Source organism: Neovison vison, chromosome 11, assembly GCF_020171115.1.
Source record: "Neovison vison isolate M4711 chromosome 11, ASM_NN_V1, whole genome shotgun sequence".
Classification (NCBI taxonomy): Eukaryota; Metazoa; Chordata; class Mammalia; order Carnivora; family Mustelidae; genus Neogale; species Neogale vison.
The window spans coordinates 140,055,017-140,080,095 of record NC_058101.1 but is presented as its reverse complement, the minus strand read 5'-3'; the positions used below and the strand labels follow the sequence as shown (position 1 = coordinate 140,080,095).

The following is a 25,079-nucleotide window of genomic DNA, read 5'->3' as shown; positions in this document are numbered from 1 at the left end:
GTTTTAAGTGATGAGTCAAATTAAAGTGGTACCACACTGGTCCTTGAGCTACCTGGAGCTGAAAGTGAGTTAGTCTTGCCACAATAAAATTGCCTTTTTACTGTCAACACAAAACTAAAATTGTAAATGTATTCATGTAAAAGGATCACAAAAATGTGGGGTGCCCTGAAGCTACTACATTAACGTGCCAAGTGGCTAACACCCTTCTGAGTGAATGGCTTCTGCCAGTGGGTAGTAGAGGCCGAAGTCCGGTGAATCAGGCGCTCCCCCCTCCCAGCCCGAGATGTCCTAAGGCGACAGCTCACTAAATAAAGGATGGTTGGCAGCCAGAAGGAAGAAGTGTACCAAGCAGCAGATTAATTGCCTCAGTCTATTAGTATACTTTTGAAAGGCTATTAGAACTGACTACTGAGAGAAGTATATGTATGAGTTAGGTGGCATATTGAGGTATTTTAAAACCAATTGGATTAGAGCTGTCCCCAATTGCATTTACACTATTAGGTAAAATGAAGATACCCAGGGTAAAATAACAATTTTGCTAAGATATTAAATAACTAATGAGTAAGGTAAAAATACAAAGATTGATAAAACCATATGAATTTTTCAAAGAAACAAATTTCTCACTACCAGTGGAGTGGGTTTCCTTACAATTACTCATGTTTTAAAGTTCATTATGGATTAGGTGTCCCAGTGAATTATGCAGAAAAATCACCTGCACCTAGAACACTAACAGCATTAGGGGACATTTTGTTCAGTGAAAATGCTGTACAACACCTATTTTCTGAAATTTTTCATGATTCATAGGAAGCTGATGTGTACTGGAGACCCCTGAGGTGGTCGGTGCCTCTGGTTTGAAGTCTGATTGCCTCTCATGTCTGCTGGGGCTGCACACTTCTTCCAACTAGGCAAATGGTGGGGTGAATAAAATTGTCCCAAAGCTGTAAGAAGCTTCCTAATTCAAACCATCAAGGAAAGAAATGAAAAGTGTGTGTGAAGAAAGAGGTACAACTCTCTGTCCTGGCTGTACAGAACGCCCTACTGTCGGTGATGTTTCCCACTCTCATCCCCTCTAGCAATACCTCAGCTGTTCTGCCAAGAGAACCAGGTTACTGTGCGTGAAGTAAAATGCTTGATTACAGAAGAGAGTCTGAAAAAAAATTCATCTACCACGTAGTAGACATTTTATCAGTTTAACCTAAAAAAAATAAAATTTATTTTTAAAGATTTTATTTATTTATTTGTTGGACAGAGATCACAAGTAGGCAGAGAGGCAGGCAGAGAGAGAGGAGGAAGCAGGCCCCCGGCTGAGCAGAGAGCCCGATTCAGGACTCGATCCCTGGACCCCGGGATCATGACCTGAGCTGAAGGCAAAGGCTTCAACCCACTGAGCCACCCAGGCACCCCTAAAAGAAGTAAACTTTAATGCTGGTTATGTTTGAAATTATTTTAAAACAAACATTACAAAAATTATGAGTTGGCATCTTTGTAGAAATGTCTTCAACTAAAGAAGAAATTTGAAAGTGTTAAGACCTTAGAAATTGCAGATGATTTAAATACATCCTATTTATAGGGGGGGAATGACTGGCAATGTAGACCATTTCTGATCATTAAATTTTTTAATGTGCAGAATGTAACATTCCTTATTTTTTGGTCATCACAGTAATTACTGTAATTAATTTCTGAAACCCTGCCAGATAGTGAAAAAAATTTAATCCCCCAATTCTAAATATATATGTACTATAGTATCATGTTAACTATTTTGTTACCTTTCATTCCACAATGGGTTTTATGTGATTGGGTTAAATATATTGTACATTCTGTGAGTCCTTTGAAATTGGAAATTGTTGTGTTTCAAACAAGCTCACTAATTCTCAGTAATCAAATATCTTATTCCCAATTATTTTGAGTCAAGAGAACTTTACGGTATGATTTTAAAAAGCAGAACAGCTAGATGATCTATAAATGCTTTATCTGAAGCTAAAAATGGAAGGCTTTCTGCTATAGCACAAGAATAAGACATTATTATGCTATGCTTACATACAGACCACACATTCATGTCCTCCTAAAATTCTATGTTGAAGTCCTAATCCCCAATGTGATGTTATGGAGGTGGGGCCTTTGGTAGGGGATTAGGTCATGAAAGATGAAGCCCTCATCAATGGGATTAGTGCCCTTATTAAAAAAGACCCCACACAACTCCCTCACCTCTTCTGCCATATGAGGACACAGCAGGAGGTCAGTGTCTATGAACCAGGAAGCAGGCTCCCACCGGACACTGAATCTTCCACTGCCTTGATCTTGGACTTCCAGCTTCCAGGACATAAAAAACAAAACAAAACAAAAACAAACCCTTGTTTATGCCACCCAGTCTAAGGTATTTTTGTTTAGTAGCCTGAATGGACCAGGACAGCATGAACAGTGTAAAACAATGCAATGTAGGAAAACATAAAGCATGCAGCTTATTTCCTCCAAGTCCTTACATATGGATTTGGATAGCCTTTTTAAACATTATCCTTGTAATTTTTTTGACACTTCAATATAAAAATCAATACAAATATAGAATTATGATCTTTTGATTATTTTTCTTTATTAAACATGTACATTCACCAGGATATGAAAATTATAAGATAGTCATGATTGTCTTCTTTGTATGAAACCTAAAGAAGATAGCTATGCCTTATGACACCAAATTTAGATTCAATCCTTTACCTAAACACAAAATTGTCTCCCAACTGGTAGCAAAAATGTGTAAGTACCTACAATGGTAGGATGAACCTTGCTACTGTTTGTGAACATGTGTGTTTGCTTCTGTGTTGCACATATGAATTTTATCTTCCTAAATACTCTGACACTAGAATAGCAAACACATTTTAATTAGACTTTGTTTTGAGATAATTGTGGATTCATTTGCAGTTGTAAGAATCAATACGGAGAGATCGCATGTACCCTTTACCAGGGCCCCACAATGGTAACATTTCACAAAACTATAGTACACTATCACGATCAGGATATCAACTGACACAATTACCAGTCTTAATTAGATTTTCCCAGGTTTACATGCACACATCTGCATGTGTGTATTTTGTGTATCTACTACCATAATCAAGATATGGAACCATTCCATCACCACAGGGATCCCCTGTGTGGCTCTCTCACAACTACATCTACCCCCATCCCACCCCAGAACACATTTACTGTAAATCAGTAAACTCAGATAACTAAAATGTGCCTGGGGAACCAACTGTATTAAGTGTGTTTTTCCATAGAAATATGTTTAAATTTATCAGTTTCTTGATATCTGGTTTCCTGTCCCTTTTGAAGGATTCACACGGTGAAGACACAGAGTTGGTTTCTGAAACACAAAGGAAGGACAGCCACATATATTGAAATTCTAGAAAACTCTTGAGAAGTAGGGGTCTGAGGAGCAACAGGTCACAGTGTGTTGGTGGGGGAACTCTTGGACATCCCATTCATACCCTAAGCTGTTCCTGTAGCCAAAAGATAGCAAACATAGAACAAAGGCATGATTTTTAGATGTCTTTGCAAGTCTCAAGGGAAGAAAAAGTAGTCACTCCAGTATCTAAAATGTCTAGTACTCCAGAAATTCTAAAACTAAGGGTGGTAGAAAATCATGAGTGAAGATTCAAACCACCTCTGTGATACTGGTGGTCTTGATAGCCTTGTATTCATTTCTCTTAGGTAAGACAGGATGTAGAATTTCAAAGCCCAGAACCTAAGCCATAATGAGATATCGATTCTGATGTTACCATAAGCATCAAGGGCCCTTAGTAAAACCCTAGTAATGACAGTCACCATTCAAGTATTGAAATCAAGACAACTGGCCACACTGTTGAGGAAAAAGATCCTCTACCTACCCAGCCTGAGGGAATGTGCAGGAGGCAGATTCCTAAGCAGGGTCACTTGAGTCTTAAAAGATCCTCATTCAAAGCCACTGAAATGGCATCATGAAAAACTCATTCCTTCAGAGTAACGTTTTCTCTTATTACACAAATACCCTAGGCTTGTAATCACTTTTAGCCTCTGTTAGGCATCATGAATACAGAGAAGGAACTGGTTTAATCCTATGACTCTACCTAACAACCAGCTGAGATTTGAGCACCTGGGGGTGAGACGTGTTTAAAGGATAGAGGAGAAGAATGTTGACTCCAAGGAGACTTTCAGAAGGACAGACCTAGATAGAGGTCCAGAGCAGCCAAAAAGCTGAATGCTGACCTCACAGAAATATGAGAGGAGTTGCCTAAGGGAAGTACAAGAAAGCTAAAAATAAAATAAGTATGAGAAATATAAAAATTTCATACTATTCCCCAGGACAAGCCATGCCCAGATGATCAGTGAATTTTTAAAATCTGGCAAACAGTATATGCACTAGCTTAATACAAATCGGTCATTAAAATCATGGAGAATTATACTCATCTAATATCTAGTCCAAAAAATATCTTCAGTTTTTAAAAAATTTTTATTTATTTTTTTAAACTTCTTTTCAGTGTTCCAGAATTCATTGTTTATGCACCACACCCAGTGCTCCATGCAATACATGTCCTCCTTAATATCCACCACCAGGCTCACCTAATCTCCCACCCCCCTCCCCTATAAAACCCTCAGTTTGTTTCTCAGAGTCCACAGTCTCTCATGGTTCATCACCCTCTCCAATTTCCCCCAACTCACTTCTCCTCTCCATCCCCTCATGTCCTCTGTGTTATTCCTTATGCTCCACAAATAAGCAAAACCATATAATTGACTCTCTGCTTGACTTATTTCACTCAGCATAATCTCTTCCAGTCCTGTCCATGTTGATACAAAAATTGGGTATTCATCATTTCTGATGGAGGCATAATACTCCATAGTGTATATATGGACCATATCTTCTTTAACCATTCGTCCACTGAAGGGCATCTTGGTTTTTTCCACAGTTTGGCGACTGTGGCCATTTACTGCTATGAACGCTGGGGTATAGATGGTCCTTCTTTTCACATCTGTATCTTTGGGGTAAATACCCAGTAGTGCAATTGCAGGGTCATAGGGTAGCTCTCTATTTAATTTCTTAAGGAATCTCCACACTGTTTTCCAAAGCGGTTGCACATACTTGCATTCCCACGAACAGAGTAAGATGGTTCCCCTTCCTCCACATCTTCTCCAACACATGTTGTTTACTGTCTTGTTAATTTTGGCCATTCTAACTGATAATCATGTCAAAAAATGGGCAGAAGACATGAACAGACACTTCTCCAAAGAAGACATACAAATGGCTAACAGACACATGAAAAAATGTTCATCATCCCTAACCATCAGGGAGATTCAGATCAAAACCACACTGAGATACCACCCCACACCAGTAGGAATGGCCAAAATCTCTTCAGTTTTAATCCTTCTTCCCTCCTCAATGACACGAACCTCAGTGCTTAAAGCATTTTGTTCTAAGCTGATCAGCAGTGTCCTGTTATAAAAAATCGAGTTAAGTCATTTCTAAGAAATTATTACCAGTGAAAGTGGCAGACTTTCAGCTGAGTAGCAACACTGAAGCATCTTTGAAATACTTGTTTGTTTTGAATGTGATATATTAATTAGGATGTTTTATTTCAATCACGTTAAAAAATGTTCTTTACAATTGCCAGATCAGTAACACTACTATTCTGTATTTTCCACTCAAACCCCAAGATTAAACACAAAATTTGCATACCACACTCTAACTATAATGCTCAATTTTATCCTGTTCTACCTAAGTTTTGCTCTGTTTTCTCAGCACATGCTAGATTTCACAGTCTTACAGAGTTGTTTCTAGTCATTTATCAACAGTGGGATGTAACATTTCCTGTCTTTTTTTTTTTTGGTCAGAGTAGTTAGATAAAGCAGAGTAAAAACCCTTATAATTTTTCTTTGGTCCTCCCTCCGTAATAACCTTCCTCAATCTTACAGGCAAATTAGCTTAATAGATGATCCTGCATTCTAAAAAAACAAAAAAGTAATTTTTCCAAGACCATACTAGAGTCTTCAGCCTGTGAGCTCTCTCCAAACAGGAATCACACCCAAATTGCCATATTGTTCACAGTTCTTCCTGCAGAACCTTAAGGATTACTGGCCTTTAGTGTTAAATAAAAACTCCTATGTCTTCTAGCTAATTAAGATTTATTAGGATTGGATTAAATGTCCTCATTTACAGGGGCCAATAAAGGGTAAAAAGTACATTTTGAAGAATCTCTTTGAGCCTAAAACCATACCTGTACAGACTCCCGTGATCTCAGGATGGTTTTGTTTTTTTTTTTTGTTTTTTTTTTTTTTTAAAAGATTTTATTTATTTTATTTGACAGAGAGAGAGATCACAAGTAGGCAGAGAGGCAGGCAGAGACAGAGGGGGAAGCAGGCTCCCCGCTCAGCAGAGGGCCCGATGCGGGGCTCTATCCCAGGACACCAAGATCATGACCTGAGCCCAAGGCAGAGGCTTAACCCACTGAGCCACCCAGGCGCCCCTCAGGATGGTTTTTCTGGGTAGATTTCTTTTTTTGAGAACAGCATATAGCTTAAAGCTGTAAATTTCTTCCCGTGTTCTCTTCTTTCACACTTTAACCTACTATTTAAAAGGGCTGCTTAAAAGTCCTCCCCAGTGGTGTCATGGTAAGACAATTTTCTCCAATTAAAAATCTGCAGCAAATCCAAGAGAAATGAATTGTGACATTGAAATTACTTCTATGTTATCACATGTCATGTTCTCTGCAAGAACTTTATAGTCACTGGAAGATGGAGCAGAATCGAACCCTGTCCTTTCTGCAGTGCAGAGATTGGCCAGGATGGTCCATGCATCCCAAAAGGTTAATACATTGCCTGTACAGATTGCCCTCGTTTTGTTCTAGGTTTCTTTTCCCTAAAAAAAAAATAAACAAAACCAAAACCAAAAAACGAAACAAAAGAAAATCTAGAGAATCCAGTTCCTGGAGCTCGTGCTACCTCCCCCTTAAATCTTTACCCAGACATGGGACTCCTGAGTGGCTCCTTAACCAGCCATGGTTAAGCTGCTACCTTCCACTCAGGTCATGGTCCTGGGATCGAGTCCTGCATCGGGCTCCTTGCTTAGTTGGGAGCCTGCTTCCTCCTTTCTCTCTGCCTGCCTCTCTCCCTGCTTGTGTGTACTCTCTCTAACAAATAAATAAAAATCTTTAAAAAAAAAAATCTTTACCCAGGCAGACTAGCTCTGACAGAAAAATAATCCCCAAACAGCTAACAAGTTTAAATTTTCCTTTCCTAAATGGTAAGGTGTTTGTCTTCCCCGATTTGCTCTCAAGGCACAAACAGGGCAGCGCTGCGCATGGACCTCATAGTAGGAGCAAAAAAAATCAGGTACATTAGGTGAGGGGATTATTTCAAGATCAAGAAGACAGCAGAGAGAGACACAACCGGCATAATATACCAACTGATACATATATTGACTCCGAAATCATGAGCCTGAACATCCTGGTGTTGCCCGCATGCATTTCGCTTACACGAAAGCCAGTGTCTACGTGAAGAGCCACTGTTGACCACTCGTTGGGAGACAGAGGCCTTCTGCAGCTTGCTGCTGCTTCATTTTCTCGAGGACTCACCACTGTTTCCCTCCTTCCTCCTCTTTTCCCAAAGAAACCCAGTTTCCCCTTATCTTTTTTTGCCCCTGCATCTTGGTCTTTTTATATGCCAGGTTGGACCAGTTACCCAGCCTGGCCTCAGCCCCTGTTGGTAATGAACACTTTCGTTTTTCTCCTGTCTTGAAATTAGTCAGTTGCTTCTCAGTAACCTGGTACTCAAATTTACACAGGCAACTTCTGAATACACTCCAAGACATACTGGCATTTACTCATATCTCCACCTTAATTATCTCTGGCTCCTCCACCCATTCTTGGTCACCAAATGTCTTCGCTGAGACACAAAACTGTCCAAACATGAATTACCTTCAGGGGGTTAACTTTTCCTCCATATTTTACAAAGGCCTTTGAAAGATAAGCTGCATATTTCCTTAATTCCACCTCTTTCCAAACTTCATAACTGATTAAGCTCAATTTATCTCTGCTCGCCTGACTCTGCCTTACTGTTCTGACCCCCAGACCTCTCAAACTCATTCTCATTCTCCCCTTCCTAAGCCTACCTTCCACTGACCCACACCCTGAACAAGTTACCGCCTTCAGAATATTATCATCATTATTCATCCTTGTTCTCTGGGACACTGAGCAAACTTGTCTTAGAGGCCTTGGGCGATTAGGCCCTGAACTGCTTCCTTAAGTGATAAACTGCTTATGTACCAATGTGCCCCACTTCCCCCATCACCCCTGCACATGTGTTCACGTGCCTACACACGTGTACATACCACCCAGCACCAGCATCCTATTGGCCACCAGAGGCAAGCAAGGAAGAAAAAGAAGTGTCAACAATGATGTGAGCCATTCTGGTCATTCTCAGAAACAGTAAATACAGGTCATCAAAAGGATAGGTCTTAGAATGGCAGAACCACGTCACAGTTTAGTACACATGTGATCTTGCAACAGAAGGACTGATAGCTGCAACCATGAAAATCTACCTATCCCCTCTCATATCCTCTCTGATGCCCCATCCAGACAGAAACACACTCATAACAAAATAAGCCAGTTCTTTGTCCTGCTTCTAATACCACCCTCCATCCTGAAGTTTAATAACATTCTAGAGGCAGTGGCAAAGGCAGAATTCAGAGCCAGATTCCAAACTTGTCTCTGCTCGAGTCCATCTGCGGCCACTCTTCACGCTCCCCTGAATGGCCTACTTCCATAATCGCTGTTGCATGAATGTGAGAACGTTCTGGGATCCCGGAGTGCTCCACTGACCTGGCATCTGGCAGGGTGGCTCAGCTGCTGCCTTCTTATGTAATCTTGCTCTGCCCAATTTCACTGTAAATCCTCTTTTCTGGCATTTGCAGAGTCATGAGAGGCTGGACCCTAGGTACTATTTAACGGCAGAGTAAAAATCCTTTTGAACCCTCTTTGTAAGTCACGTCTCTCTCCTTATTTGCTGTGTTTCTCTGAGCTTCATTTGACCTCTTTATCACCACTTGGTGAAGGAACTGTCAGATCCAGCTATGGATTGAAGGTGGGCCCAGGTGTTTTTTACTTTTATGAGACTATTGTACAAATAAAATCTTAATTGTTCTTGCTAAGTACTAAGGAATTCAATTTTACCAATTATCAAGTTCTTACTTTGTAATCTGTCCTTAAACTAACTGAGTCAGAACAAATCCTACTATGGAGTTGGGTTACATTATCTTCTTAGCCAATAAGCAATATTGGAAACGAATGGGGTGCATTTACCCTACAGTTTCTCTGATCTAATAACATCTAGGTCTACTTCTGTTTTACACTGTGTATTAAATTTAAGCTAAACAGCAAGAAAAAATTAAGGGTGAGAAAATGTGGAGAGTAATCCTAAATATTTCTCAGAATTCCCCCATGCATAGGTATGTATTGCATTGTTTTTCTTCAGGCCAGCAGATTAGAGATTCCAGAAGTTCAATAGAATCTCCCTTGTGTTAATTTTTAACGAGGTAATTATGCATCTCATCATGATACTTACAAGTGAAATGCAGTACACTAAACTTGATAAGCAGGAAAGTCTGCCTTGGGAAGAACTAGGCATTTTTTTTTTTTTTAAATAAAAGTATCCTTCATCTTGATATTGATGCATATGACTCTTGACTCATTGAAAAGTGGTGTTTTCTAGTAAAACAAAACAACCATCTTTTTGTAAAATTCAAATAATAATCTTCAGATGAAAGATCAAAAACTATTACAAATTTGGAGAATAATACTGAAGCATATTGTTATTCAAACTCTCTTCCAGATTAGGAGCATTTCTGAAATGAAAAACTAAGTTATCTATCCTCTTTATAGTTAATATAATTCTGAATCATTGCTCTTAAAGAATTTTCCCTCATGAGGTCCATTACTGACCGTCTGAACCAAATAATTTCCCTTTTTTCCAAAATTTTATTACATTTTCATTGATCAGATGGTGATAAGAAAAGGATTGAACAAAAAGCTGGTCACTCTTTAGTAATTCAACTCTATTTATTGGGTGTTTGTTACAATCAAGGAAATACCAGTCTCCAAGATGAACACAAAAATGAACAAGATCTGGTTCCTGTCCTCAAGAACTTCACCTTTTTAAAAAAGGACATAAGATATATAGTAAATAATTATAATAGATGGTTAAAAAGTAATAAATGCCTTCATTAATAGAGAGATAAAATCCCAGTGAAATCCAAGGGATGAGGAGCACAATAGTTTTGACTGGGAGAAATCAAGAGATCTTTGTAAAGAAAATGGTAATTTCAGATAACCTGTGACTGGTAGTTAGGATTTGAACAGATGAAGATAAGAAACTCAATGTGAGATGAGGGGTCAAGTCAATAAACAACAATAAAGGACCTTGTCTTGGACTAGAACATAGAATGTGAAGAGGACAATGGTGACAAGGAAGGTTGAGAGGTCAGTCGGATGGAGCCGCTATTTGGACCTTGTATGCCAGCATGTAGAGATCAGGCTTTATCCTTGAGCAATGTGGACACACTAAAGAGAAAGTAAGCATGACAGATCTCTATTTTCGGAAGAAGAATGGAGGGACACCTGGGTGGCCCAATCGGTTGAGCCTCTGGCTTTGGATTTTGGCTCAGGTCATGATCTCAGGGTGGTAGGATCAAGCCCCACATCAGTCTCTGCATTGAGTGTGGAGTCTGCTGGAGATTCTCTCTCTCCCTCTTTCTCTACCCTTCCCCCTGTTTGCCCACTTTCTCTCTAAATAAATAAATAAAATTTAAGAAAAAAGAAAGAAGACTGGAGAGAACATGGAAACTCTCTGCAAAGCAGTTCAGAAGACTTTTGATGAACTAAGTTAATGGCAGTGAGAGTAGAGCAAATGGAAGGGATGTAAGAGTATTTCTAAGATGACACTATTGAGGGCTTGACAGCAGACTGTTTCTGGAGTAAGAGAGTAGGAGGAGCCAAAAATAAATTGGAGATTTTAAGCCTGGATGACTAAGAGAATTATAGTGCCATTAGCAGAAATAGCGGGGAGAACATAAAGAAAATGGAACATTTGAAACAATTGTAATTATTAATGTGATTTTTTATTAATTTTGATTTTCAAAATTCACATAGATGAGTATATAGACATGCAATATGACAGAAATGTTTTCTCTCAGTACATTTGGCATTATTAAATATCTTCTTGTCCTTGGACTGATAGAGTAGGCAGTTAGTTAGACATGAGCTTGGGCAAAAGCAATGATAAACAAGTGACACATTAGAAGCCCCGAGGCACAATATCCTAATTTTGTGACTTCCAAGACCCAGGGGGCTAAGAGACCAAGAGGCACAGGTACAGAGCATATCCTCTCCTCTTCTGCCTTCTCTACCTCTGCCCCCAAGATAACCCCTAGACTCATTATAATGCTTTTGTATTATGATTTGAGCTCCCACTCCCCTGGGGAAAGGCTGCCATGACAGTTCCAGTACAAAACTTGCAGGGTCCGTCCTTTGGGAAGAGTCTTCCAAATGATTAGAAGCAGCCTCCATGAGAGACCACTCCTGTCCATGACCCAAGATTCGGCTCACATAAAAAGAAAAGACCCCTGTAACCTCAGGGCAGTTGCCACCCCTGGGCCTGCCTGCTTCTCCTCCTGAGAGTGTACTGTCCTTAATAAACTGCTTTGTGCTTGCTACCTTCCTTCTGGCTGCTTTATTTGAGCATAAATCTTTTGTGGGGCATTCAAGAACCAATCTCCATTCACATAATGCAATCTCTCCCACCAGTAAGAAAGACTCCCTCACACAGCAGAACTTTAAGAGCCTGCTATGATATGAGAATATGCAAGGCATTTTTGTGTATTGAAAATAAAATACAAATAACACTGATTTTTCTAACCCTTAAAAATAGAATCAAGGGGCGCCTGGGTGGCTCAGTGAGTTAAAGTCTCTGCCTTTGGCTCAGTTCATGATCCCAAGGTCCTGGGATGGAGCCCTGCATCAGGCTTTCTGCTCAGTGGGGAGCCTGCTTCCCCTTCCCTCTCTGCCTACTTGTGATCTCTATCTGATAAATACATTTAAAAATATTTTTTAAAAATAGAATCAATACTTTGTCTTCTGTTGAAAATAGAAACCCATCACATTTAGTATCTTAACTAATTAATTCCTAGGAAGTCTTATTGTTATCCAAAAGGCCCCAAACCAACGAAGTGAGGATAATTCTAAAGACATGTTGAGCAAACAAGCAGAAGTGAAATGGCTCCGTTAGGATGCTTTTGGCTGCCCTAGGAGAAAACCCAACTTCAAATGATTTAAACAACGTTAGGATTTTTTTTTTTTTTTTAAATCTCACATAACAAGAACGCTGGAGAGTTTCCCAGATTGACTAAATCATCAGCATAATTGAGTACTAAGATTTCTCCAGGCTTCAACAGTCCCATTTTCTCCTTAGTCCTTCAACTGGGTTCCCTCATGATTATCCAAGTAACAAAAGCAACTGCAGGTATGGTCTCTTCGTACTTGCCATTTGGAAACAGAAAAATTAAAAAGCCTACTTCTTCTTATTCCTGTTAGTTTGCTTTGTTTTAAGGAAGGAAAATCTATCTCATCCGTGCACCCAGCAGACTTTCGGTCACACATATCTCATTTCTGGCACAGAGTGAAATGCCCATCCTTAAATCAGTCACCGGCTTATAGCAATCAAAACACATACCCTGTTGATAGGGCCAACCTCCCCCTGAAATCCTCAACTATTAAGAGGGGTGAGCAAAATCAGGGCTCTAGTAAAAAGGAAGACAATACAGATGAAGTTGGGTGACAACCAGTGGTATCTGTTATAATCTCAAGGGTAGGAGAGAAAGAGAGAGAAGTGGGGGGCAGAGAGAGAGAGAGAGAGAATAATCAACTTGAGAATGGATTAAGAGGGTGGATTTTTTTTTAACACTTTATATCAATGAATTCAGAAATTGAGAACAATCTGCCCTTATTTTCTGTCACTCTTTCAGGGGCCTTTTGTAGCCATAGAAACTAGCACTGATTAGAATAAAGTTCTTGGCCTCTCCAGCCACAACCAACGTTTGGAAGGGAATTCAAAGTCACCAGAGAGCTAGCACTAATTCTTGGGAGAATGTGAGCATGAACCCTCCTCACGATGCCAAACTGGCACAGGATACTGCAGCCACTCTGCAATGAGCAGTACACAATAAACAAGCCAAGAGAAAGAGCTTCAAGTCCTAAATGCCCTCTTGAGAGAAGAGAGAAGGCAGTTCCAGGGAACAGTGAATAAATCCTGTCAGAAAAGTAGAATCATTGATTTCTATGAATGACTAATCATTATGGTGTGGTTTCGAATAGAAATACAAGTTCTACAGCTCAAAGAACTACTGGCCCTATCTGCTATGATGTTCCCTTTACACTTGCTTGATAAAAGCATCCCAATAAATCAGACTGTCTAGAGTTTGTTTAAACCAGACCATCGCAGATTCATGAAAGTATTTACCCACGAATGCAATTTTCATTTCCATTTGTTGTGCCTCCGGGAATTTTCTTACTTGATTAGGGATGGTTGATACATGTCTGAGGTTTGGGGAAGGTAAATACTGCCAACACAGCTGAGTTCTTTGTATCTTCATGCCAATGCACATGGTACTTTTAGCCTGTCAATTTAATAAATCTGTGCATTTGCCATCTCACGGCAATAGGAAAACCTTGAAAAATTCATGCTCATGTGTCTAAAGCAACTAACTGGACACCTATCTTTACCAGCAAGCTAACAGATGCAAGACACCTATAACTTACCACCCAAGTTATCAACTCACTGGGTCATACACAAACACTACCACAGCTAGGTGATCAAGGACACCCTGGCCTGTTTGTGGGCTCTACTGTTCTCTATTCTCCTCTATTCATGTTCTTTTAAATCAATATAAAGAATAGATATCAATATACCTAAATCAAATATGATACCACAGAATAATGGTGATGATCAGAAGAACAATAATTATTCACTTAACAAGTGTTATTAAATGCCTGCTAATATATATGCTAGGAACTATTCTAGGTGTTAGAAGTGCAGCAGTGAACAAGGCAAAAATATTGTATGACATTTATTTATTTTTGCTAAGGCAAAAACAACAATGCAGGGTAAAGAGAAAACGAAGTGTGGTCGGTGAGGACAGGGCCCTAGTCCGTATGTCTTTATGTGAAGGCCTCAATTATAGGGTAATATTGAAGAAAAACACTGAGGAAATTTAGAGAGAGCGAGCCAAAGTGGGTATCTGAACAAGGAAATTCTAGGTAGGGGGAGGAATGAGTATAAAATGCAAAGAGAAAAGAGTGCTCGGTGTGTCCCAGGAGCAGCAAGGATCCAGTGTGGGCTAGTCACAGGGAGCCCCAGGACATAAGACAGGGAGGAAGAGGCAAATTTCCCAGGCCCTGGATGGCAACTTAAAGATCTGTGATTCTAATTTGAGATGGGATACCCCTGGAGGACTTTGGTCACAGTAATGATGGGATTTAGGAAATCAGCAAAACGAGGAAATTCAATACTAACTTAAAGTCCCAGGATTCAGATGAAATTGTGTGGTGTAACCACCCTAAAGGCAGGCTTTCAGTAGAGCATAGCACCTCTTTTCCAACCCTGATTCCTTCTCACCACTCTTCAGTGGCACAGAGTCTGTGCTCCTGGCAGAGTCCAGCTCAATCTGCCCATCTCCACTCTGGTTGACAGTGCATGCTGTGGGGTCTTCCGCCACTACCTAAATCCCCTTCTTGTGTTTGAGGAATCCTCAACCTCGAGATAGAGGGCAGCTCTCAGTCTAGAAGCTTAAAAAGCCCAATACTCTACCAGTTTCCCTTGCAGAGAGAACATGGCTTCGCAAAGAAGACATAGCATATTTAGAGGTCCATTAGGAAGATGGTGGCCTGTGGAAGCAGGGGTCATGGACTCGCCATCCTTCCTTCCTCCAGGGCCAGCAATGGCAGAGGTTTGATCATACCGCTCATGCTAGTCCATGTGATCGTAGTGGTACGAGATGCAATGTCTATTACCAGTCTGGGGTAGTGCCTTGTTCTGCTTATCGATTGCTGCACAAAAAAACACTCTATAGGCACACTTTCAAAAATACCTAATAAAGTATTGCTACCTACAGACACTACACTGCAAATTACTTCTCCAGGACTTACTTCTCTTGTAACTGGAGGTTTGTACCTTTCCTCTTCCTTCACGCTTAGATCCCCCAACTCTGGCAACCACCAATCTGTTCTTTATTTCTACAGTTTTTAAAATATATTCTCTCTATATATATCTCTGTCTCATTTATTTTGTTTAGCATAATGTCCTCAAGGTTTATCCATGCTGTCACAAATGGCAGGGTTTCCTTCTTTCTTATTATGACTGAATAATATTCTACTTCTCACATTTTTTCCCCTTTTTTGGGGGAAGCATTCTATTTTCTGGTGGTTTAAAACAACAGAACTTTATTATTTTATTTCACAGTTCTAGAGGCCAGAAGTCTGAAATCAACTGCAAAAGAGTCCAGCAGTTTCTACACTTACACGTGACCAGTAATTCCAATCCAAATATAAACTCAGTAGAAATGAAACAAATATCCACGTAACAATTTGTACACAAAACGTTTAAAAATGCATACAAACCAGTGTCTGTTCTTTCACAGTTCTGAAAGCCAAAAGTGGAATCAGTTTCACTGGATCAAAATCAAGGTGTCAGCAGGGGCCAGGCTCCTCTGGAACTTCTGGGGGAGAATATGTTCCTTATACCTTTCAGCTTCTGGTGGTTACTGGCATTCCTTGGCTTCTGGTGCATCCGTCCACTTTCTGCCTCAATGCCTTCTGTGGCAAATCTCTCTTGCTCTTTTTTAAAGTTTTTATTTTAGTCACCTGGTGCTCATCACAAGTGCACTCCTTAATCCCCATCACCTATTTCACGCATCCTCGGGTAACCATCAGTTTGGTTACTGATGGTAACTCTATAGTTAAGAGCCTGTTTCTTGGTTTGACTTCCTCTCTCTCACTGCCCCCCTTCACTTGTTTGTTTTGTTCCTAAAATTCCACGTATGAGGGAAGTCATATGATACTTCTCTTTTTCTGACTTATTTCAATTAGCATAAAGCTTTCTAGCTCCATCCATGTCGCTGTCAATGGCCAGATTTCATTCTTTTTTATGGCTGAGTAAATATTCCATTGTGTATATATATATATATATATATATATATATATATATACCAAATCTTTATCCATTCATCTGTCAGTGGACCCTTGGGCTGCATCTACATCTTGGCTATTGTAAATAATGCTGCTGTAAGCAGAGGGGGTGCATGTATCCCTTTGAATTAGTGTTTTGTATTCTTTGGGTAAATACTTAGTAGAGCAATGGCTAGGTCATAGAGTAGTTCCATTTTGAACTTTTTTTTAAGGTAGTGGCAGGCAGAGGAAGAGGAAGAGAGAGGAAATTAAGCAGGCTCCACACCCCGCACAGAGCCGGGTATGCGTCTCAATCTTACAACCTTGAGATCATGACCTGAGCTGAAATCAAGAGTCAGATGCTTAACCAACTGAGCCAGTCAGGTGCCCCTATTTTTTTTTTAACTTTTTGAGGAACCTCCATATTGCTTTCAAGAGTGGCTGTACCAGATTGCACATTCCTACCAACAATGCAAGAGTGTTCCCCTTCCTCCACATTCTCACCAACACCTGTTGGTTTTTGGGCCATTGATTTTAGACATTCTGACAGGTGTGAGGTGATATCTCATTGTAGTTGTTATTTGCATTTCCCTTATGGTACGTGATGATGAGCATCTTTTCATGTGCCTGTTAGCCATCTGTATGCCTTCTTTGGAGAAATGTCTATTCATGTTTTCTGCCTATTTTTAATTGGATTATTCATTTTTGGGGTGTTTGGTTTTATAAGTCCTTTATATATTTTGGATACTAACCCTTTATTGAATATGTCATTTGCAAATGTCTTCTCCCATTCTGTAGGTTGTCTTTTAGTTTTATTGATTGTTTCCTTCACTGTGTAGAGTGGTTTTTTTTTAAAGATTTTATTTTATTTATTTGTCAGAGAGAGAGGGAGAGAGAGCGAGCACAGGCAGACAGACAGGCAGACAGAGGCAGAGGGAGAAGCAGGCTCCCTGCCGAGCAAGGAGCCCGATGTGGGACTCGATCCCAGGACGCTGGGATTATGACCTGAGCCGAAGGCAGCTGCTTAACCAACTGAGCCACCCAGGTGTCCCTAGTGTTTTTTTTTTTTTTTAAGAAGCTTTTTATTCTGCTGTAATACCAATAGTTATTTTTGCTTTTGTTTCCCTAGCCTCAGGAGACATCTAGAAAGAAGCTGTTATAGCCACTGTCGAAGAAGTTATGGCCTGTGCTCTCTTCTAGGATTTTTATGGTTTCAGGTCCCACATTTGGTCTTTAACCCATTCTGAATTTACTTTTGTGTATCTCATCCCCCCACTTTCAATCTTCAGGTTTTTTGGGTCTAAAATGAATCTTTTGTAGGCAGCATATAAATGGATCTTGGTTGGTTTTGGGGGGCTTTTTGTTTGTTTTATCTATTCTGTCACTCTATAGCTTTTGATTAGAATATTTAGTCCATTTATATTCAAAGTAATTATTGATAGATAAGCATTTATTGCCATTTGATTACTGGGTTTGTGATTGTTTCTGAAGATTTTCTCTTATCCTTTCTTGTCTTTCTCTCTTTCATGGTTTGTTGGCTTTCTTTAGTGATATATTTGGATTTCTTTCTTTATATTCTTTGTACATTTATTAGTGTTTTTTTGTCATTATCATTTGGTTTGTATATAGTATCTTTTGCGTATTGCAATCTATATTAAGTTGATGGTCTTTTAAGTTTGAACTCATTCTTTACTCCTCTCCTCCCCACAATTTAGGTACATGGTGTCATATTTTACATCCTTTTATTTTGTGAGTTCTTTGATGGATTTTTTTACAGAAATATTAATTTTTACTGCTTTTGTATTTTCTACTTTTATACTGGGACTTTTTGTCATTCCTTTCCACTCAAAGTGTCTTCTTTAATATTTCTTGCAGGGCTTAGTGGTCAAAGACTCCTTTAGTTTTTGTTTGTCAGGGAAACTCTTTATCTCTCCTTCTATTTTGAATGTTAATTTTGCTGGATAGAGTATTCTTGGCTACAGATTTTTCCCTGTCATACTTTGAATCTATCATGCCACTCATTTCTGGGTTGGAAAGTATCTGCTGAAAAATACACTGGTAGACTTAAAGGGTTTCCTTTGTACATAACTGTCTTCTTTTCTTTGGGTGCTTTCAATATTTTCCCCTTATCACTATATTTTGTCATTTTTTTAAGTATAAGATGGCTCAGTGTGGATGTGCTTTTGTTGATTTTCTTGAGGGTTTTCTGTGCCTCCTAATCTATGTATGAGTCCTTCCCCAGATTTGGGAAATTTTCAGCTATTATTTCTTCAAATACATTATCTGCCCCTTTTCTTGCTCTTCTTCTGGGACTCTTATAATATATATGTTATTATGTTAGATGGGGTCACTGAGTTCCCTAAGTCTATTCTCATTTTGTGAAATTCTTTTTTCCTGTCTTTTGTGCAGCATGATTATTTTGCATTACTCCCTCTTGTAGGTCATTAATTCATCCCTCTGCTTCCTCCAGCCTGCTGTTCATTCCATAGAGTGTGTTTCTCATTTCATTTATTGAGGCCCTTATCTCTGCTATGTTATTCCTTATCTCTGTATTAAGGCTCTCGTTGATGTTCTCTCCTCTCTTCTCAGGTCCAGAGAGTATCCTTATGATCATTGCTTTAAGTTCTCCATCAGGCATGTTTCTTATATCTGTTTCACTTAGATTTCTGGCCATGGCCTTGTCTTGTTCTTTTAATCAGGACAAATTCTTCTGTCTTCTCATTTTGGCTTAGTCTCTGTGCCTGTTTCTCTGTTAGGAAAGTCAGCTATGTCTCCTGTTCTGGAAGGAATGGCTTTAAGAAGAGATCCTGTAGTGCCCTGCAGTTAAGTATTTTCTGTTCTCCAGAACTCCCAAGCCACCCTGAAGTGTCTCCAAGTGCTGCCTATATTCTGGTGCTGTGCCCTGGCTGCTTTATCCCTTAGGCAAAAAGACTAAAGATGCTCTCTTCGTCTATTGTGGGCAGTGTTTGGTCCCTGGCCTAAATATGGCATGTTTAACTAGGTGTTCTCTGGTCTGCTTGTGGAATGAAACCTGTTGCTGTTGCCACAAGAACTGTGGCCTCACAAAACTCCCAGGTCAGGAGATGTTTTGTTGGTGAGGGTTTGGGTCAGTCTTCTGGGGAGGGGACCCTCTACACTGGGACTGAGGTAAGTGTGACTGGGAAAGGCTGTTCCAACTGAGCACAGAGGGGCAGGGTTTAATGTAAGTAAGTCAGGTAATGAGTGTCAGCACTGCACCGGTTTCCACAGGTGGCCCTTTGTTTATTCTGGGGTGCAGGAATATGGGGTGCAGGGAAATGTTGCCTACCAGTTTCTTTGTTCCCAGAGGGGGTCTCTCCATGCATGCTGCTTTTCTGGAACACATTCCAAGATGAATAAATAACCTCCACACTGTGTGCCCCAGGCACTCTCTGGATTGCTGTTTCCACACTGTATGTCCATGGGTTATTTGCCCTTCCTTCTCTCCAAGAGCAGCCCCAATGTCTTCCAAGCTCCCCTAGAGACAAGGATGCTGACCTTTAAAACTTTAGGCTTTGAGTCCCACTAGTTTTAAGAATTCACAGAACTGAGGCCCTCTCGCTTTCCAGGCCAATTGCTGTGGGGATTTGTTTTCCCCTGGTCCTCCCCTGCGTATCAGTCTCTCTTCCTTCTCTGTAACTGCAGCTTCCTCACCACCACAACAGCCATAATCCACTTCTCTCCCAAATGGTGGCTCAGCATTTCCTACCTTCTTTGATGTGGTTTCTTTTCTACCGTTAGTTGTGGAGTTTGTTCTGCCAGTTTTCAGATCAATTTCTGGGGTATTTAGGATGATTTCATAGTTATATGGTTTATTCATAAGATGAAGCAAGCCTAGGGTCCTCCTACTCTGCTGCCATTCCCCCCTCCACCTACTTCTCACATTTCTTTATCCACTTATATGTTGGTAAACACTGAAGTCGTTTCCATATCCTAGCTATTACAAATAATTCTGCAATGAACTTGAGGGTGTATATATCTCTTTGAGATAGTGATTTTGTTTCCTGTGGATAAATACCCAGTAGTGGAATTGATGGATCATATGGTAGTTCAATTTTTAAATTTTTGAGGAACCTCCATGATGTTTTCCATAGTGGCTGCACCAATTCACATTCCCACCAATACTGCACATGGTTTCCCTTTCTCCACATTCTTGCCAACACTTGTTACCTCTTGATTGAGCTGATGCAAATCAATGTAGTTTTGATTTGCATTTCCCTGACTATTAGTGTTTTTGAGCATCTTTTCATGTACATATTGGCCATTTGTATGTCTCCTGTGGAAAAATGTCTATTCAGGCCCTCTGCCCATTTTTAAACTGGATTATTTGTGGATTTTTTAAAAAGATTTTATTTATTTTATTTGACAGATAGAGATCACAAGTAGGCAGAGAGGCAGGCAGAGAGAGAGAGAGAGAGTGGGGAAGCAGGCTCCCTGTGGAGCAGAGAGCTCAATGCGGGGCTGGATCCCAGGACCCTGAGATCATGACCTGAGCCAAAGGCAGAGGCTTTAACTCATAGAGCCACCTAGGCGCCCCTTATTTGTGGATTTTAAAAATTCAGTTGTATGAGTTCTTATTAACCTCTTATCAGAGATATGATTTATAAATACTTTCTTCCATTCCATTGGTTGTCTTCATTTTGCTGATGTTTCCTTTGCAGTACAGAAGCTTTTTAATTTGATGTAGTCCCAATTCTTTATTCTTTTTTTTGTTCCTTTACTTTTGGTGTCAAATTCAAAAAAATCACTGCCAAAACTGATAACAAGGGGTTTACTCCTTATGTTTTCTTCTATGAGTTTTCTGGTTTTTGGTCTTATGTTCAAGTCATTAATTCATTATGAATTCATTTTTGTATATGATATAAGATAGAGATCCCCTTTAATTCTTTTGCATATGGCTGTCCAGTTTTCCTAGCACCATTTAGTAAATAGGTTATCCTTTTCACCGTTTTATATTCTTGGCCTTTTTGTCATAAATCGACTATATATGCATGGAAAAGACTTGAATTCTCTAAACCTATAGCATTCCTATTACTGTTTTCATTCCTGAAATCAGTTCATGGTTTTTGTAACCATAGAATCTTGGGTCTATGAAAATTACATTCATACACATTTTTTTCTTTTTTCTGATGGCCCCAGTTGCAGTTAGAGAGGAAGAAATTTCCAGAAGCCCCAAAGGAATTTGAAATCTCCATCTATCTTTAGTATGTTGGGCTACATAAGCAGTACCTCACTAAAGTTATCAAAGAACAATTCTTTTCAGACTCGTAGATCTTAGGGCAATCAGTTGAAACTGGCAATCAGTTGAAACAACAACAATAGAAGAAGAAGAAGAAGGAAGAATAGAAGGAAGTGGAGGGGGAGGAGGAAGAGATAAAGAAGAAGAAAAGAAACTAAGAGTACATGCTATACATTTTGGCTATCTATGAAATTTTAAAGTTGAGGCTTATCATATACAAAGAGAAACATTTAACAGGGACACTCGGGTTTTTAAGTCCCACGTATCTACAAATTTGTTATTTATGAATAGCTTTCTACTTAGATGGCCCACGTTTTGTCTAGAAATATCTTGACATTACCTTTGTGTTTCCCAGCTCTCTTAAAGATCAGAGGGGCAAATATAACCGTCAAACATCATGAGCTCCCCAGAATATTAGAGTTCTGTAATATTATCCATTATGATTATGGCTATTAGTATTATGGCTAGAAAACATGCTTTTTTGTTTGTTTGTGTGTTTGTTTGCCAATGAAGTGTGAACATCAAGTATCAGGGGGAAAAAAGTACTGATTCACCAGGTTGGGGAAAAAAAGTACTGATTCACCTCTTTCAGAGGCTGAGACACATTTCCAATGGTTTCCCACATAACTATTTTGGAGCATAGTATTTTTACAGCTTGGCCTTGTGCCTAATCATACAATCAGATTGCTTCAACCACCCAGATGTATATGGGCAAAAATAGCAGTTCCACATAAGTTATTATTAGCTTTTGCTGCATGAATCATGGCTTGAGATCTATTTGTTTTTAGAAGTGATATTGACATAATCAGATTACAATTAATTTGAATTTTTTTTCCAGTCTGTGCCCCCTTAGCAGCTCTCAGAAATCTTTTCATGAATGGACAAAGTACTCTTCCTTAAGCATTATCAGTTTACCCATACCACTTGATCCTTTTAGGAAGTCTGACCTACTGTGTATGTTATAATAATGAACTTTTAAAGTATAAAACATTAGTTTTAGACTTGGCTACTAACTATTATTTAGGGCTCTAAATATATATATATATATATATACACACACATAGTGCTCTAAAGTTGAAAACAATCATCCAATAGACTAAGAGATTCTGACATAGTAAGAATTAAATATTACACACAGTATTAGAATCAGAACAGTCAGTCCATGGTGTTACGTAACAATGCCCTTTCCCTAATGGGGAGTGTGAAATACAGGGATCACTATATAAATATGAAATGTGTGTATATTAGTTGGAATTATTTGGGAAGTTTTATTTCATTTGGTTTTAAATAAGTGTCAAGTGTTAAGATAATAATTCTAAACCACCTAAAATCCCTTTTTCTTTTTTTTTTTAATTAAAGATTTTATTTGGGCGCCTGGGTAACTCAGTGGGTTAAGCTGCTGCCTTCAGCTCAGGTCATGATCTCAGGGTCCTGGAATCGAGTCCCGCTCAGGCTCTCTGCTCAGCAGGGAGCCTGCTTCCCTCTCTCTCTCTCTGCCTGCCTCTCATCTACTTGTGATTTCTCTCTGTCAAATAAATAAATAAATAAAATCTTAAAAAAAAGATTTTATTTATTTATTTGAGAGAGAGAGAGGGAGTACAAGATGGGGAGAAATGCAGAGGGAGAAGAAGCAGGGAGCTGCTGAGCAGGGAGCCAGATGCAGGGCTCAATCCCAGGACCCCAAGATTATGACCTGAGCCCAAGGCAGATGCTTAACCCACTGAGCCACCCAGGTGCCCCTAAAATCCTTTCTAATGGTAGACAATATAAGTATATTAATTTGAAATATATCTGTAAATAACAAACAGTGTTTCATTTTTGAGAGGGTATAAGCTGGGTGTTACTTTTAAAGACAGCATTTGGAGTTTTCCTAGACTAGCAGTTCAGATTTAACATGAGTTACTGGCTCAATTAACCCTTTTATGAAGCAGCAATTTGAGGGAATCAGGCCAAATTAAATGTGGGGTAGGGGAGGCAAAACATGTAATCTTGGTTTTGTCAGTTCTCCACCTTACCTTTCAGTTTTTCCTCCTCATTCTTGATGCTCCTGCTTTCACCAGCTTCCTATGCTTCTCCTAGGTCTTATTTGTTTTTTAAGATTTTATTTATTTATTTGACAGACAGAGATCACAAGTAGGCAGGGAGGCAGCAGAGAGAGGAGGAAGCGGGCTCTCCTCAGAGCAGAGAGCCCGATGTAGGGCTCCATCCCAGGACCCTGGATCATGACCTGAACTGAAAGCAGAGGCTTTAACCCACTGGGCCACGCAGGCACCCTTTCCTAGGTCTTCTGCCCATCCAGCTATTCAACAAACGTCCAAGTAAGTTTGAACCTGATAACTTTTTAAACAAGATAAAAAAAAAATCACTATCAGTACAATTTCAGGTAGATGGTGACAGGCCAGGATGGTAATTGAATCCAGTAGGAGTGGTTGGAAGGACTTTGAAAAGGACTCTGACCTTAGGTTCTAAAGGTCAGAGATGAAGAATATTAAGAATACCCCATCATTACTGTTTTTGCCTATCACAAACTTTTTCCAGACCAACCCCCATCCAATGCCCTTAAAATAGATATGCCAGAGATATTGGCTAACCCTGATCTATCATTCTTCTGCCAATAAAACAGTAACTATAAATAACAGAATACAATTGCTGGAAAAAATGGCAAAGCAAAAGTTCGTTCTACATTGACAGATAAAAGCAACATTTTAAATCAGATCAGACTGAAGCCCTGACAATATTTAATAAAATGTTTCTAAGCAACAGAGTGGAAGAATCAAAGAGCTTCAACAGAGCTGATATTAATAGAATGAAAAGAGATCCAAAAATAGCCTCATTTTCTTATAAGCAATTCAGTCCGCAAGGTAAAACAAACTCCTTCTCAAAACTCAGCCTATTGAATAATAATCTCTTTACAAACATCCTGAATTTGGCCTCAGCATGGAATAACCATGTTAGTAGCCAAGTTTTAATATGTATGAAAACTTGGGGAGTAAGTACCGGGGAGCAGCAGTGATTTTGATGCCCTGGCCATGTGATAGACCCTTCTTCAACTCTTGGTTACCAAGATAACCAAAAATAAAAAGGAATACTCAACTTCTCTTTTAAATTTGTTCTAAGCCCATCTAAGTGGAAGTTGTTTTTTTTTTTTTCCAGAGTCAAAGCCAAACAGCAAGGGTTGTTTATTACGAGTTCAAACCCGGACCTCTGCGCCCTCGTTGCCGGTGACGCTAAGAGGTCCTGAGCTCAGGATCACGGCACTTTTTTTTTTTTTTTTTAAAGATTTTATGTCTTTATTTGACAGAGAGGGAGAGAGAGAGAGAGAGATCAGAAGTAGGCAGAGAGGCAGGCGGGGGCGGGGGGTGGGGAGCAGGCTCCCTGCTGAGCAGAGAGCCCCATGCGGGGCTCGATCCCAGGAACCTGAGATCATGACCTGAGCTAAAGGCAGAGGCTTAACCCACTGAGCCACACAGGCGCCCCATGGGTCACGGCACTTTTTATGCACTATTTTTGGGGAGGCAGGGACTTAGCATACATCATAGTATCTCGTAACAAATCACTACATACCGCGGGAAAATCAAACAGCAACTCTCTAA

At 39.7% G+C, this 25,079-nt stretch overlaps 1 long non-coding RNA gene across 2 annotated transcripts in view; it reads left to right on the top strand.

Annotated features, from left to right (window-relative positions):
- Positions 1–9,029: 9,029 nt before the first annotated feature.
- LOC122919125 overlaps positions 9,030–25,079 on the top strand; it is an 84,364-nt gene continuing 68,314 nt past the window's right edge. For both annotated transcript variants that reach the window (XR_006386747.1, XR_006386748.1), the window contains exon 1: positions 9,030–9,099. This is a non-coding gene — a long non-coding RNA (uncharacterized LOC122919125). The remainder of the gene's footprint in view (positions 9,100–25,079) is intronic.